The sequence below is a fragment of the Nyctereutes procyonoides genome, unplaced genomic scaffold (genome assembly GCF_905146905.1).
Source record: "Nyctereutes procyonoides isolate TBG_1078 unplaced genomic scaffold, NYPRO_anot_genome, whole genome shotgun sequence".
Taxonomy (NCBI): Eukaryota; Metazoa; Chordata; class Mammalia; order Carnivora; family Canidae; genus Nyctereutes; species Nyctereutes procyonoides.
Window position 1 is genome coordinate 45,056,621 of NW_026575131.1, and position 12,960 is coordinate 45,069,580.

The 12,960-nt window shown below is 54.7% G+C and overlaps 1 pseudogene; it reads left to right on the plus strand.

Moving 5' to 3' along the window:
* Window positions 1-830: 830 nt before the first annotated feature.
* On the plus strand, window positions 831-3,289 carry LOC129522145 (small nuclear ribonucleoprotein G-like; annotated as a pseudogene).
* Window positions 3,290-12,960: the final 9,671 nt, after the last annotated feature.

The following is a 12,960-nucleotide window of genomic DNA, read 5'->3' on the forward strand; positions in this document are numbered from 1 at the left end:
TGGGCGCCTGCCTTCAGCTCAGGTCATGATCCTGGGATCCAGGATCGAGTCCCACATCAGGCTCCCTGTGAGGAGCCTGTTTCTCCCTCTGCCTATGTCTCTGCCTCTCTCTCTTGCTCTCAGTCTGTGTCTCTCATGAATAAATAAAATATTTAAAAAAAAAATAAAGGTCAGCTCTGTTAAGGCCTAACTCACATACAATAGAGTACAGCTGGATGAGTTTTGACAAAGGCACACAGTCCTGAAACTATCAATCTGGGTATATGTATTTCCATTACCCAGAAAGCTCCATCGGGCCCCCTTTGCAGATGAACCCCTCCCCCAGGTATACAGTAAGTAACAAATATTGAATGAACACATTTGCCTTTACCAGCTGGAAACAGTGAGTTACAGATTCAACTGGCAGGCAATAAAGACCTCTCCTGCCAAGATCCCCCTGGGGTGAGCCCAGAGCGGGCCCAGGAGGCTGGGGTGAAGCTCAGCCCATGGATATTGGCAATTGGCCAAAGTCTCATTTTATAGCCAGGGCTACTGAGGCCAGAGACAAATGACCCAGAGGGTCCAGTGGCCCCGATTGCAGCCCTGGACCTGGCCCTCCATCTTCTTGCCCCAAAAGAGAATAAAAAGGAAAGGTGGGTGTTGTTATAATGGAATGTTTATGTCCTCACAACACTCATAAATTGAAGCCCAGATCCCCAGTGGGGTGGTGTTGGGGAGGGAAGCTTTAGGAGGTGATTGGGTCATGAGGGGGGCCCCCATGATGGGATTAGTGCCCTTAGAAGGAGACACAGGACAGCTGGCTTCCTCTCCCTGCTTTCTGCCATGTGAGGATGCGGTAAGCAGGTGGGTGTCCACAGACCCAGAAGCAGCCCTCACCAGACACCAGATCTGCTGACACCTTGACCTGGGACTTGCCAGCCTCCAGAGCTGTGCCAAGTACATGTTTGCTGGGTAAGCCCTCCATTCTGTGGTGTTTGTCATAGCAGCCTGAACGAAGAGTTGCCGCACCATGGGGTCACCGCGAGCCCTCGGCCAGGGGCGTCATCCTGAATCTCAGTCTTCCTGTCTGTAAAATGGGGATACACCTGAGATCAACCTGCTGGGGCTTTTGTGGCTGTTAGAGGGAGCTCCCAGCAAGGCTTAGCTGGGCGCTTTCCGGCCTTAGCAGCTATGATGACTGTGGGTGCTACTGTTGCCATCCAAGCCCTGGTTCTCAGTCCTGAGGGTTCCAACCGGGCACCCCAAAGCTCTTCTGTCTGCATCCTGACTCCACCTGGCAGCATGTGGTCTCATCTCCTTCGTCCTGCCCTGAGTCCTGGGAGGTAGCCATGGTGATGGGACAGAGGAGGGTGCATTAGGTAGGCAGGTGGCTCAGGAAGTTCCAGTGCAGAGGCCGTTGTTCATTTCACCTGCACCCCCCGCTTTGTCCCTCTCTCCCCGCCCCCTGGCCAAGGATGTGCCCAGACTTTTGTCCTTCTTCCTGTGGACGGTTGAGGGCACCACATCCTGCCTGACTTGCCAGGCAACCCTGGCCATCCTAAACTTAGCCTTGACTATCTGCTGGAGCTTGCAAATTCTCAAAGGGAGCTGAGGGTGGCACAAAGCCAGGCCCTGAAATCGTTATGTTCCCTCTCACCCCAGGACCTTTGCACATGCTGTGCCCATTGCCTAGGATTCTCTGTTCCCTGTTTGTACCTGGAAAGCTCCGCCTCTGGGTCTCTGTCAAGTGTCACCTCCCCCAGAAAGCCCTTCTGGACCCTACTCAGGAGGTCCTTGGACTGGGTGTCTCCCTTTGGCAGGTTTGCCCTGTGACTTGATACTCTGCATTTATGGTGATGGCTGCATCAATACCCATGGGGTTGGAGTGTCTGCATACAGTAAGTATTCAACAAAGAATGATGGAATCAGGGGCGCCGGGGATCCCAGGGTGGCTCAGCGGTTTAGCCCCTGACTTCGGCCCAGGGCGTGATCCTGGAGTCCCGGGATCGAGTCCCACATTGGGCTCCCTGCATGGAGCCTGCTTCTCCCTCTGCCTGTATCTCTGCCTTTTTCTGTGTGTGTCTCTCCTGAATAAATAAATAAAATCTTAAAAAAAAAAAAAAAGAATCAGGGGCACCTGAGAGGCTCAGTGAGCTAAGCATCTGTCTTCGGCTCAGGTCATGATCTCAGGGTCCTGGGATCAAGCCCCACATCGGGCTCCCTGCTTAGAATGCTTCTTTCTCTCTCTCTCTCTGCTTGTGCTCTCTCACTTGCTCCCTCGCTTTCTCTCTGTGTCAAATCAATAAAACCTTTAAATTAAAAAAAAAAAGGTGATGGAACCGAACATTGAATTCAACAGCTATTTATTGGATATCATCTTATATTCAATCAACAATTCCCTTGAGCTCTTTAGGGCATCCAGGTGCAGTGGACATCCTATGAATGAAGAGCCCCCCTCCTTCCTTCCTGTGGCCCGGAGCCTCTTGCTGACATCCTAGTGAAACTCTTTTTTTTTTTTCCCTAGTGAAACTCTTGAATAATGGTGCCATTCTTGTCACCCAGGCCCTGTTCCCCAGAGACACGTGATGCATTTATGAGATCATCACCAGACCTTACTTGGGCTCATCCCCGTGATGAGGTCCTGGGGAAGATGAGGACGGTGAACATCTGTGCCATGATGCATCAGGCCCCTTCGTGCCTGGCCTGAGATCCCCTCAGGACCTTCACGACCTCCTGTCGGGGAGATGTCATCAGAGGAGAGGCAGATTTGACAAATAAACATCTCGTTTTCTTGTTTTTGTCTTTTGCGGGTTTTTAGTATAAGTCAATCCCATGCAACGTTTGGGATATACTTATACTCAAAGTGTATTGGTTTTGATCTTTGAGCTCACAGAATAGACTCCATAAGCAAAGCTTACCCTCTCGAGTTGAAACAATTTATGGACAAGAAAACATCGTTTGAAATCAAATGGTGACATGCCCAAGGAATAGCGTGGGGGTTCGATCCCTTTAGGAATCCTGTGATAGACAAATCTGTGGGGATGGCAGCTGACAGGCTCCAGAAGAAGATCGGAGCAATGGTAATATGAGGAAATAGTATCATCATGTTGGAAGCCTTGGAACAAGTATAAACAACGGTGTGAGGGGCATCTCGGTTAAGTGGTTGACTTCGTCTCAGGTCATGATCTCAGGGTCCGGGGATTTCGCCCTGCGTTGGGGCTCCATGCTCGGGGAGGGGGCTGCTTCTCCCTCTCCTTCTGCCCCTCTTCCTTGTGCTTGCCTGTGGGCTGTCTCTCAAATAAGTAAATAAAAACCTAAAAAACAAAAACAAACAAAAGCAATGAATGTGCTCACCAGAAGAAATCACCTGCTTCCATTTGTCCCCTTTCCATAGCACCTGTTTTACTACAATATAAAAATCAGGTCATGGAAAAAATCAGGTCAAGTGCAAAAAAAAAAAAAAAAAAAAAAAAGGAAGGGAGAAAAGAAAGAAGGAAAGAAAAAAGTATTTGTTGTTTTCTGAAATTCAATGGTCACTGGGTATCCTGTGTTTGGTCTGGAACCTTGATCCATCGTCATGCCCATTTTACAGACAAGGAAGCAGAGGCTCAGATAAGTTAAGGGATGGGCACAAGGTGGCACAGCCAGGATTGAGCCAAGACAGAATGTGAGCCAGACCCTGGGACCCCACACTTTCAGGGCTTGATTCCTGCCTCCAAAAAGCGGTATGAGCGTGGGGGTCCTCAGGCAGCAAAAGCCTCGCCTTGCCTGGGCCCAGAGTTCTTTCCACATTCCCACTCCCTGTGCCGGAGGCAGCCGGACTCGAGGGGTCCCCAGGCCCAGGGCCCTCGGCAAACACCTGCACAGGAACCCATCCCACAGGCCATCTGGACTCTGGCATCCGGAAGCAGGTCAGCTGGTCCCCTGTAAACAGCCGGCCCCATGTCACTGTAAACAGCTGGTGTCTAGAGTTGCTGTCACAGTGCCCAAGTCTCAGTGTGACTGCCCTGTGACTCGATACTCTGCCACCGGCTCCCGTCACTTGATACTTGGTAAACAGTGTTCTGAGAATGGGCAGCACTGCCCTGTTAGGTCCGTGTGGTGCTCGAGCCAGGGGCTGGGGTGCAGCTAAAAGCGGGTCCCGACACCTCGTGAGCCGTCCTCACTTGCTCTGTGCTAACGCTGCACACATCGAGACCTGAGAGCTGTCATTCGTCAATGGTCAGACACCGCTGGGGTCTCAGCCCCTGTCCCATTCTTAGCTGGCTGACCTGGAAGCCCTTGGAGCAGAGTTCCGGCCCTTTATCAACAGCGACTCCTGATACTTTCTCTGTTGCCCTCTGAGTGCCTCATCCAGGGGCTGCAGCCCTGGCCACAACCTAGAAGTGGCCTTTACACTTTTGGGTGATTGGAAACATACCAAAAGAATATTTTGTGACACAGGACAACTACATGAAAATTCAAGTTTCAGGTTCATTTTTTTTTTATTTGTTTATGATAGTTACAGAGAGAGAGAGAGGCAGAGACACAGGCAGAGGGAGAAGCAGGCTCCATGCACCGGGAGCCCGACGTGGGATTCGATCCCGGGTCTCCAGGATCGCGCCCTGGGCCAAAGGCAGGCGCCAAACCGCTGCGCCACCCAGGGATCCCTCAGGTTCATTTTTTAAAAGATTTCATTTATTTGAAAGAGAGGGAGAGAGAGAGAACAAGAGAGAGCACGAGCTGAAGGAGAGGCAGATGGAGGAGAGGCAGACAGCCCGCTGAGCAGGGAGCCCGATGTGGGATCGATCCCAGGACCCCAAGATCCTGACCTGAGCCGAAGCCAGATGCTTAACCAACTGAGCCACCCAGGTGCCCTAGTTTCAGTGTTCACGAATACGGTTTTATGGGGACACAGCCATGCCCGCTCATTTGCGTATTGCTTATGGCTGCATTCAGGGGAGCACTTGAGTGCCTGCAGGGCTCACAGGGCCTCAAATATTTATCATCTGACTTTTTGTTTTTAAGATTTTACTTATTTATTCATGAGAGACACACACACACACACAGAGAGAGAGAGAGAGAGAGAAAGAGAGGCAGAGACACAGGCAGAGGGAGAAGCAGGCTCCATGCAGGGAGCCCAACGTGGGACTCGATCCTGAGACTCTAGGATCACACCCTGGGGCGAAGGCGGCACCAAACCTCTGAGCCACCCAGGCTGCCCTATCATCTGACTTTTTATAAAAGTTTATCAGCTCCTGCTCTGAGCTCGTGGGCGGTCCTGTTCTCTGTACTGCACTCAGCATCCTGCCGGTTGCCCGCGGTGCACACACCGTTCACATAGTGTGCAAACAATGAGTTAAAAGGTCCACCAGGTTCATATGCTGCACAAATGCATCCCCTTCCTTATATGCTGTTCTTATGCTGCTACAAATGCGTCCCTGCACCCCTCCCCAAACTGGGAGAGTCTCAGGAGGCCTGGTGTGCTGACATGCTGGGTGCAGCGAGTATTTGGACTCTGACAGCTGATGTGTCCTCTGTCAACACTTAATACTGGGAAGGGCAACCAAGACGAGACCCAAAGGGTAACTAAGAATCTGGCCAAGGAAAAAGGAAAGATTCCACCATACGCGGCCAGGACCTTGAACTCTGAGCCCAAGAGCTGGACGTTCTCCCGAGGGTGAGGCGGAGCTCCGGCCTGTGGGAGCAGAGGAGGAGCTCGCTCTGCCTGGACACGGGGCCACCTCCTCTCCTCACCTTGCACTTCCCGTCTATGCTGTTGGCCGATGTAGCCAGCATGAGGAAGCTTCTAGGCCTATTCTGGAAAGAAAGGGTGAGAGATGATGCTGGGAGACTCTCCCAGTTTGGGGAGGGGTGCTGCCCTTGCACCCTGTGCCCCCACCCCAACTTTGGAGCTTCTATTACAGAGGGGAGGTGGAGGACGGCCTTGAAGCCACCAATAGGTCATAATTATGAATTGCCAGAAGCACAGGGGAGGGCCTGAGAGAATAGGGCAGCTCTGGTCAGGGAGGCTCAGGGGCCTCTGAGGAGGGAACATTTGAACTTAGGCCCGGGTGGCTCAGCGGTTTAGCGCCGCCTTCGGCCCAGGGTGTGATCCTGGAGACCTGGGATTGAGTCCCACATCGGGCTCCCTGCGTGGAGCCTGCTTCTCCCTCTGCCTGTGTCTCTGCCTCTCTCTCTCTCTCTCTCTCTTTCTCTCTCTGTGTGTCTCTCATGAATAAATAAATAATAAAAATCTTTTTAAAAAATGAGGAGGAGAAGGTGGGAGCCTTGTGAGGAGTGAGGGAAGGACTATCTGAGCAGAAGGCACAGCAACTACAAAGGGCCTGAGGTTGTGATAGAGGCTGCGAGGGCCAGGCCATGCAGGACCTTGTGGGCTTTGGGAGGGTGTGTAAGGGATGGAATCTGAGCCTTGTTTCAAAGCCCCCATGGCTTCCCTGGGGTTAGAGCACTGAGACACCAGCACGAAACCCCCATTACACTGTTGGAGCCTTGGACTATCTCTGGTCCATTCCATAGATAAACCAGGCTTGTGTGGAGCTGCTGTGACCCAAGGTCAGAAAGACCACAGGCCTGGGCAGGAGAGTTTCCAGAACACACAGGCCTCTGGATCAAGTGGAAATGTCTTGCCTTCCCTTCTAAATCACACAGTTTGGCAGATCCTGAGGGCGATATGGCAGCAGGAGTCACCTCCTGGGCATCGGGCATGGTAAAGTTACCTGGCCAGTTCCAGAAAGTCAGCAGCATCTTGTGGTCCTGGCTATGCAACTGAGAGGCCTCAGCCCTGGTCTGTCTGGAGGGGACAGTCATGGCCAGACACCAAGTACCCTCAGCCCATGGTGTCAGGACTGGCTTGGAGAAAAGGGGTTTTTGAGATGGGGTTTTGAAGGATGAGTAGAAGTTTGCCACAGGAGAAAAGCATCCCAGGAACATGGCTTCAGGAGGCCCCAGTTTGGCCCCATCTGACCCCTGTGGTTGAGTGACCCCAGCCTGTCCTTGACATTCAGGTATTTTCTTCACTTGATGTGAGCAAGGACAAAGGCTCTACGAATTGTCGGATCTGGCCAGCCCAGGCTTAAATTCAGCCTTTTCCACTTTCTGGGTGACTCTCGCTAGTGAGACCCCACCAAAATTGGCCCCAGTTTACGGGAGAATAAACTGAGATTTGTAGAGGGAGCCCACACACCCTAGGATGCAGAGGGAAGTGGTCAGAGCTGAGTCAGGACTCAGAGGAAGGGCAAGGGAACAGTCAAGAAGTAGGAAGTGGGGGCAGGGAGAGTGACCTGCCCAAGGCCATTATCCTTAGGCCCCAGAGATGGAGAGGAATGGAGGACCCAGTAGCTTAGTGGGCACAGCAGGTGCAAAGGCCCTAAGGTAAAAACATATTTAATAGTCTCCAGGAAGAGCAAGTGGGCCAGAGGCTGATGAGTGAGGGGCAGATGGAAGGAGAGGAGAGCAGGCTACCCCAGCACAAGCTAGCTCTTGCCGGCACCCACCAGTACCCACTGCTGGTAGACCCCTGTGTCCAACACCAACACCCAGACTCGCAGACCAGCCCACGTTTGCTTCTTGTGCGGGCCGAGATGTGCAAACCTGCATTCAAGCACATGCAACACGTGTGCATGTGCCTCAGGGCAACTCTGCAGACAAGGCTGACACGCAAACGCGTATGCACGGTCTCGTGGGCTCTGTTTATCTCCAGGCTGCCTGCAAAGTTGCATGTGTGCTCACTCCCCAGCCACCCCCCCGCCCTGCCCCAGCACGCGTCATGAGAAGGCTCAGGAAGCGCTGCTGGGGGTTCCCCTGAGAGCTGGCTTCCTGTTTTCAAAGAGGCCGAGAACTGCTGAGGGAATGTTTTGGACAGACCCAGCCCCCGCTCCCCTGGCTCCGCACACCCCAGCCAGTCCCACAGACCTTGGATTGCTTCTCTGCCTGGCACTGACCCCATCCCATGGTGAAGTCAGGCTCCAGATGACAAACTGAGGCTCGGAGACCTATGGCCACTATCCCAGGGTCACACAGGAAGGGAGAGGTGGTCCTGGGAGTGCAGACCCTGAGCCCCACCCTGTCTCCCCTGGTGCACAATGCCCAGGTGAGGGGGGGCTCACAAATGGGGAGACGAGAAATGCCTCCTCCTGCCTTGGACTGTGGTCCTGTTCCCCGGGCTCCCGGGACCGCCCTCACCCAGCTCCAGGCTTTCCTGCCCCACGAAGCCAATTCTCCCATTCACCATGGCTCCTCATCCAGGTCCCTAAAGAAAGGCCACCTACAGTACAAACACCAAAGGAACATCAGTTGCCAACGAAGCTGCCGGCAAAGACGTGGTCTCCTCCTTAAGGGGCTGGTGGGGGCGCCTAGGAGCAAATAACCAAACCCTCTCTGTGCTCCAGCCCCATGGAGCCCCCAGAGTGGCTAAGGACACACTTGGCCCTGTCTCGCCTGCTGTGGTTGCAGAGGCTGTTCCCTCTGCTTGGAATGCCCTTCTCTAGCTCCCTGGCGAACTCCTCTTCATCCATCAAAACCCCACTCCAGTGTCCTCTCCTCCTGGAAGCTCTCCCAGGGCCCTCCAGCCCTTGTCCTTCCCCCTGGCTCCACCCTCACTCCACAGGGGGTGTCTGTGGATTTCACCACGAGGACCTTGGGACTCTGTTCTGTGGCAACTTGTGGTAGCAAAGATGGCTCGCATTATCACCTCCAGGGGCCCCCAAACCCCCAGGGTGACTGGCCCTGGCCGAGTCACATGCCTATTTCTGAGCCAATCCCTGAGTCTGTGGTCACCAAAGGCTCTAATTGGCCAGACCCAGTCACATGGCCACACGTGGTGCCACAAAGTGGACCCTGCTCGGCTCCGTTTGCCCACCGAAACAGGCGGGGAGAGTAGATGCCCCCAAAAGCCCTTTACCAAGGCCAGAGGGGTCCTCTGCCTGCCCCATCCTGGCTGGGGGGTCTTGGGCAAGTCATCTGTTCTCTGTGCCTGTTTCCCCACCTGTGAATTGGGCTCCGCAGAGGGGAGGTATTAGAGCACCGGAGACCCACTGAGGCATGCCCCATCCGTCCCCTCCCCAACCCCCCAACCCTGCTCAGCAGGCCCTGTGGACCCTGTCCCCGCCCCCCAGCCCTCTATTGTTCTCTGTGAATCCCCCAACCCCCCCCACGGGGCCTCCCAGCCAGGCAGGCACGGATGGCTACTGGCCGAGTCACTTCTTCCTCCTGGGCCCCTTGCCCAGCCTGATGCTTTCTGGGGACTTTCCTGGCCTTCCTCGAACGTCAGAAATAAGGTGGGGGGAGGGGGCGGGGGAGCGAGGGCAGAGGCGCGTGTGTGGACAGGTCTGTGCACACCCTGGCGTGGGGTCCAAGCCCCAGTCCTGCACCCCCTGTGACATGCAGAGCATCTTACCTGCTTCCACAGGTTGTGGAGTTGGGGGCCTCCACATCTGAACACCCTGCAAGCCCTCAGCCAGGGCCAGGGGTGCCCAGGAGGGCAATACTGTCGTACCTGTTCAGACAGGTGTCGGCGTGCTTTCTGTGTGTGCGCACGCGCATGCACGTGGGTCCGCGTTCATCAAGGTCTAGGCTGTGCGCCCCGGAGTCGGCTGGCCCCTTTCTGTGTCTCTGTACGTGTGCATCCATTTCTGTGTGTGTGTGTGTGTGTGTGTGTGTGTGTGTGTGTACGTCGTAGAAGCCCCCACATGCAGCCCAGTGAGACCCTGCCCCTCATCGGGAAAGGCGCAGCTAGGGGAAGGAACGCCCTGGGACAGATGGCAGGGCTGAGGTATTGTGCCTGTCGGGGGCACAGGGGACAGTGGCGGGAGGTGTGTGCAGGGAACAGCTGGGGCCGCAGTGACAGGAGGAGGCAGGGCCTGGGGTTGGTCAGCCAGGCTGAAGGGATGGGAGCTGCGTGCGGGAGCTGAGGTGGCTAAGGCCGAGCGGAGCTTTGGGATGAAATGGTATCAACTCTGAAATATTCTCCAAGGCTGGGGATACGGCAGGGCTCTGGGGTATACTGACACCATACTGACAAACAAGGAAATCTAGAACTCTGAGGAAGGGGAAAGATCGGGAAGCAAAAGGCATTGGGACAGGAGGGGAATTGAGGCGCGTTCAGGCCTAGAGACAGGGAGGATGTCCTGAAGAGGTGATTTGTGATCTGAAGCCTGCCAGGGAGAAGGTCTTGGGCATATCTGCAGAGAGGGAGCTCCAGGTAGAAGGCAGAGCAGGTGCAAAGCCCCTGAGGTAGGAGTGAGCTGATAGAGGGGCCCCATTCAAGAAGATCTAAGCCCAAACTAGGGAGGGGGGGCATCAGGGGGCAGCATGGGTGGGGAGCAAGGCCACTAGGACAGATTGTCCTGTAACGACAGGCAGACAGGAACCCTCCACTCCCACCCCACCCACCCCCAGGGCTCCCTGCTCGGGACAGAATGTGCTGGGAGGAGAGGCCAGTGGCTGTGCCTGGTGGCTGGAGCAGGGCAGCTGGAGGATTCCTGAACAGCAGCCCAGCTGGGCCCCGTGCCAGCCAGGGCGGAAAACAAGCGGAGGGTGCCCAGCCTGCCTGTAACCCCATGGCCCCAGGGCCCGGCCAGGCCGAGGAAGGAGACAGAGATGGGGAAGGAGTCAGAGACCGGGAGAGACAGAGAGATAACCAAGAGAGATGGTGGGCAAGAGACAAAGAAATGACAGAGAGAGATGCAGAGATGGTGAGCCAGAGACAGAGACAGGGAGACAGAGACAATGAGAGACTGACAGAAGGAATGGACAAAAGAGACAGCGTGAAAATGTGAGAGGCAGAGTGGGGGGACAAGGAGGGTGAGTCAGAGACAGAGACCTGGTGCTTGACTCTCCAAACAGGTGACAGGTCTGACTCTAGGGGGTCCTGGGAACAAGTGTCAGGCAGTAACACCCCCACCCCCATCAGAATCTTGGTCTACCCCTGAGTTGGGGAGGGAGGAGTCCCCACCAGTCAACAGCCCCCTCAGGCCTCCCATGCCTGCTATGTGCTGGGGCCAGGGACACAGCCCTCCCCCAGCCCCGCCCTCAAAGTTTCAGACAAACAAGTGAGTATCTAAATAAAAAATTTCAGAGTGACAAGGGCTACAAAGACAATAGGATAGGGGGATAGGAGAGGGAGTAAAAGGAGTGGCACCATTAACCAGGAAGTTGGGGTGTTCCTGAAAAGATGAGGCTAGGAGGTAAGAGAGGAGTGGGTCATGGGGAAGAAACTTTCAGCAGAGGGAACCACATGTACAAAGGTCCTGAGGTAGGAGCCGGCTTGGGGTACCTGAGTAGTAGTCAGGGATCCAGGGGAAGCTGGAAGGAGAGGTGGGTGAGAGATCTTAGGGGCTGAGGGAGGGGTGGGATTTTATATTAGAAGAATATTTGGCCACTCTCCTCTCTACCCTGTGGGCCTCACTCTGCGTTCAGGAAGTTCCCTGAATTCTGGATGACCCAAGCCAGCTCCATTCTGGTTTTCATTTATCTGAACCAGATAATCCACCTCTTTTAGGGATAAGGTTCCAGACAGTTGCAGATGCAGGAGTCTGGGGACACGAGGTGGCTTGTCGTCCCGAGCCTGCCGGGGGAAACCTTTTGTAGAACTACTCACATCTGCTGTTGCAATAGACACCTTAGACTCTTCTTTCTTGGTTTGGGAACATGGATCCGGAAGCTGGGATTTTGTGTCCTGAACACCCAGGATGACAGGGAACTTACCCCTTCCTGAGACTATTTTGGGGGCCCGGAGTGACTGTGCTATGTGGATACATCTCCCCTCTGGGGGGGCCCAAAAAGAACCCTAAGTTTGACAGGTTCTGAACTTGACACCGGGTCAGTGGCTGCTGGACAGGGAAGGCCAGGCAAACCTCAGGCCAAGCAGCAGGTGCAAATCAGGACCCAAATTCAGGCCAGGGATGGGGGGCAACTAAGGCTGTGGTGGGGAGGTACCCCAGAGTCTCAGATGAGGAAACTGGCTCAAGAGCAGGTGACTTGTCTGTGATCACTCAAAGAACCAAGTCTGAACCCCCACTTGCCAGTGTCCAACCCTGGAATCCTCCCCCCACCCCCCCTGCTCACCCCTGCCAATGGTCATCCCAAGGGGCGGGGCCTCTGGTCTGGGGAGGGGCCTTCAGTCTGGGGCAGGGCCAGGAGCCCCACCAGGGCGGGCACTGACCTGTGAGGTGTGGGGGTTCTGAGTGGTGACTCCAGACCCTGCCCCAGTCACCTCACTCTGTTTGACTCACTTTCTCTACATTCTGCTCCAGCAGACACAACCTCCGTGCCACCAGGGCTGCCTCAAGGCCCAGGGAACGTTCAAACAAATCCTTGTACGCCCGTGTCCACAGACAGCAGCCCCAGTCACAATCGCCAAAAGGTGGGGGTGACCCAACTGCCTATCAAGTGGGTGAAGGGACAATCAAAATGGAATCTGTCCACACGGCAGAATATTATTTGGCCATAAAAAGGAACGAAACATTGACGCATGCTACCCCTCAGATGAAACTTCCTGTGGAAATTTAAGCTGGGTGGAAGCCAGACACCAGTGAGGCCATGTGTTGTAGGCTCCCATGTATATGAAACGCCCAGAACAGGGAAATCCAGAGACAGAAAGCAGATCAGTGGGTGCCCAGAGTGTCCTGGAGCTAGAGGGAGGTGACAGGTGCCCAACACTGTCAATGCACTAAATCCCACCAAACCGTACACTTTAAAACGGTTCACTTGAAGGCAAACGAATTGTGTCTTAAAAACAAAAGCCTTTCCCCGTTCACGCTCCCAGCCTCTGTGACTATGCTAGGGAAGGGGCACGGGATCAAGCTCCAACCTGAGCTCGGCCCCCTGCCGTGCATCCTTGGGCCTCAGTTTCTCCTTCCGGACAATGGGCCCCTCAACCCTCGTTGGCCTGGCATTCAGCCCTAGAGATCCTGACCCAAGACAGAGAACAAGGGCACTCAGCTTTCTTGGCAGCTGAGGAAAATAAACTAGTAAGCCCAG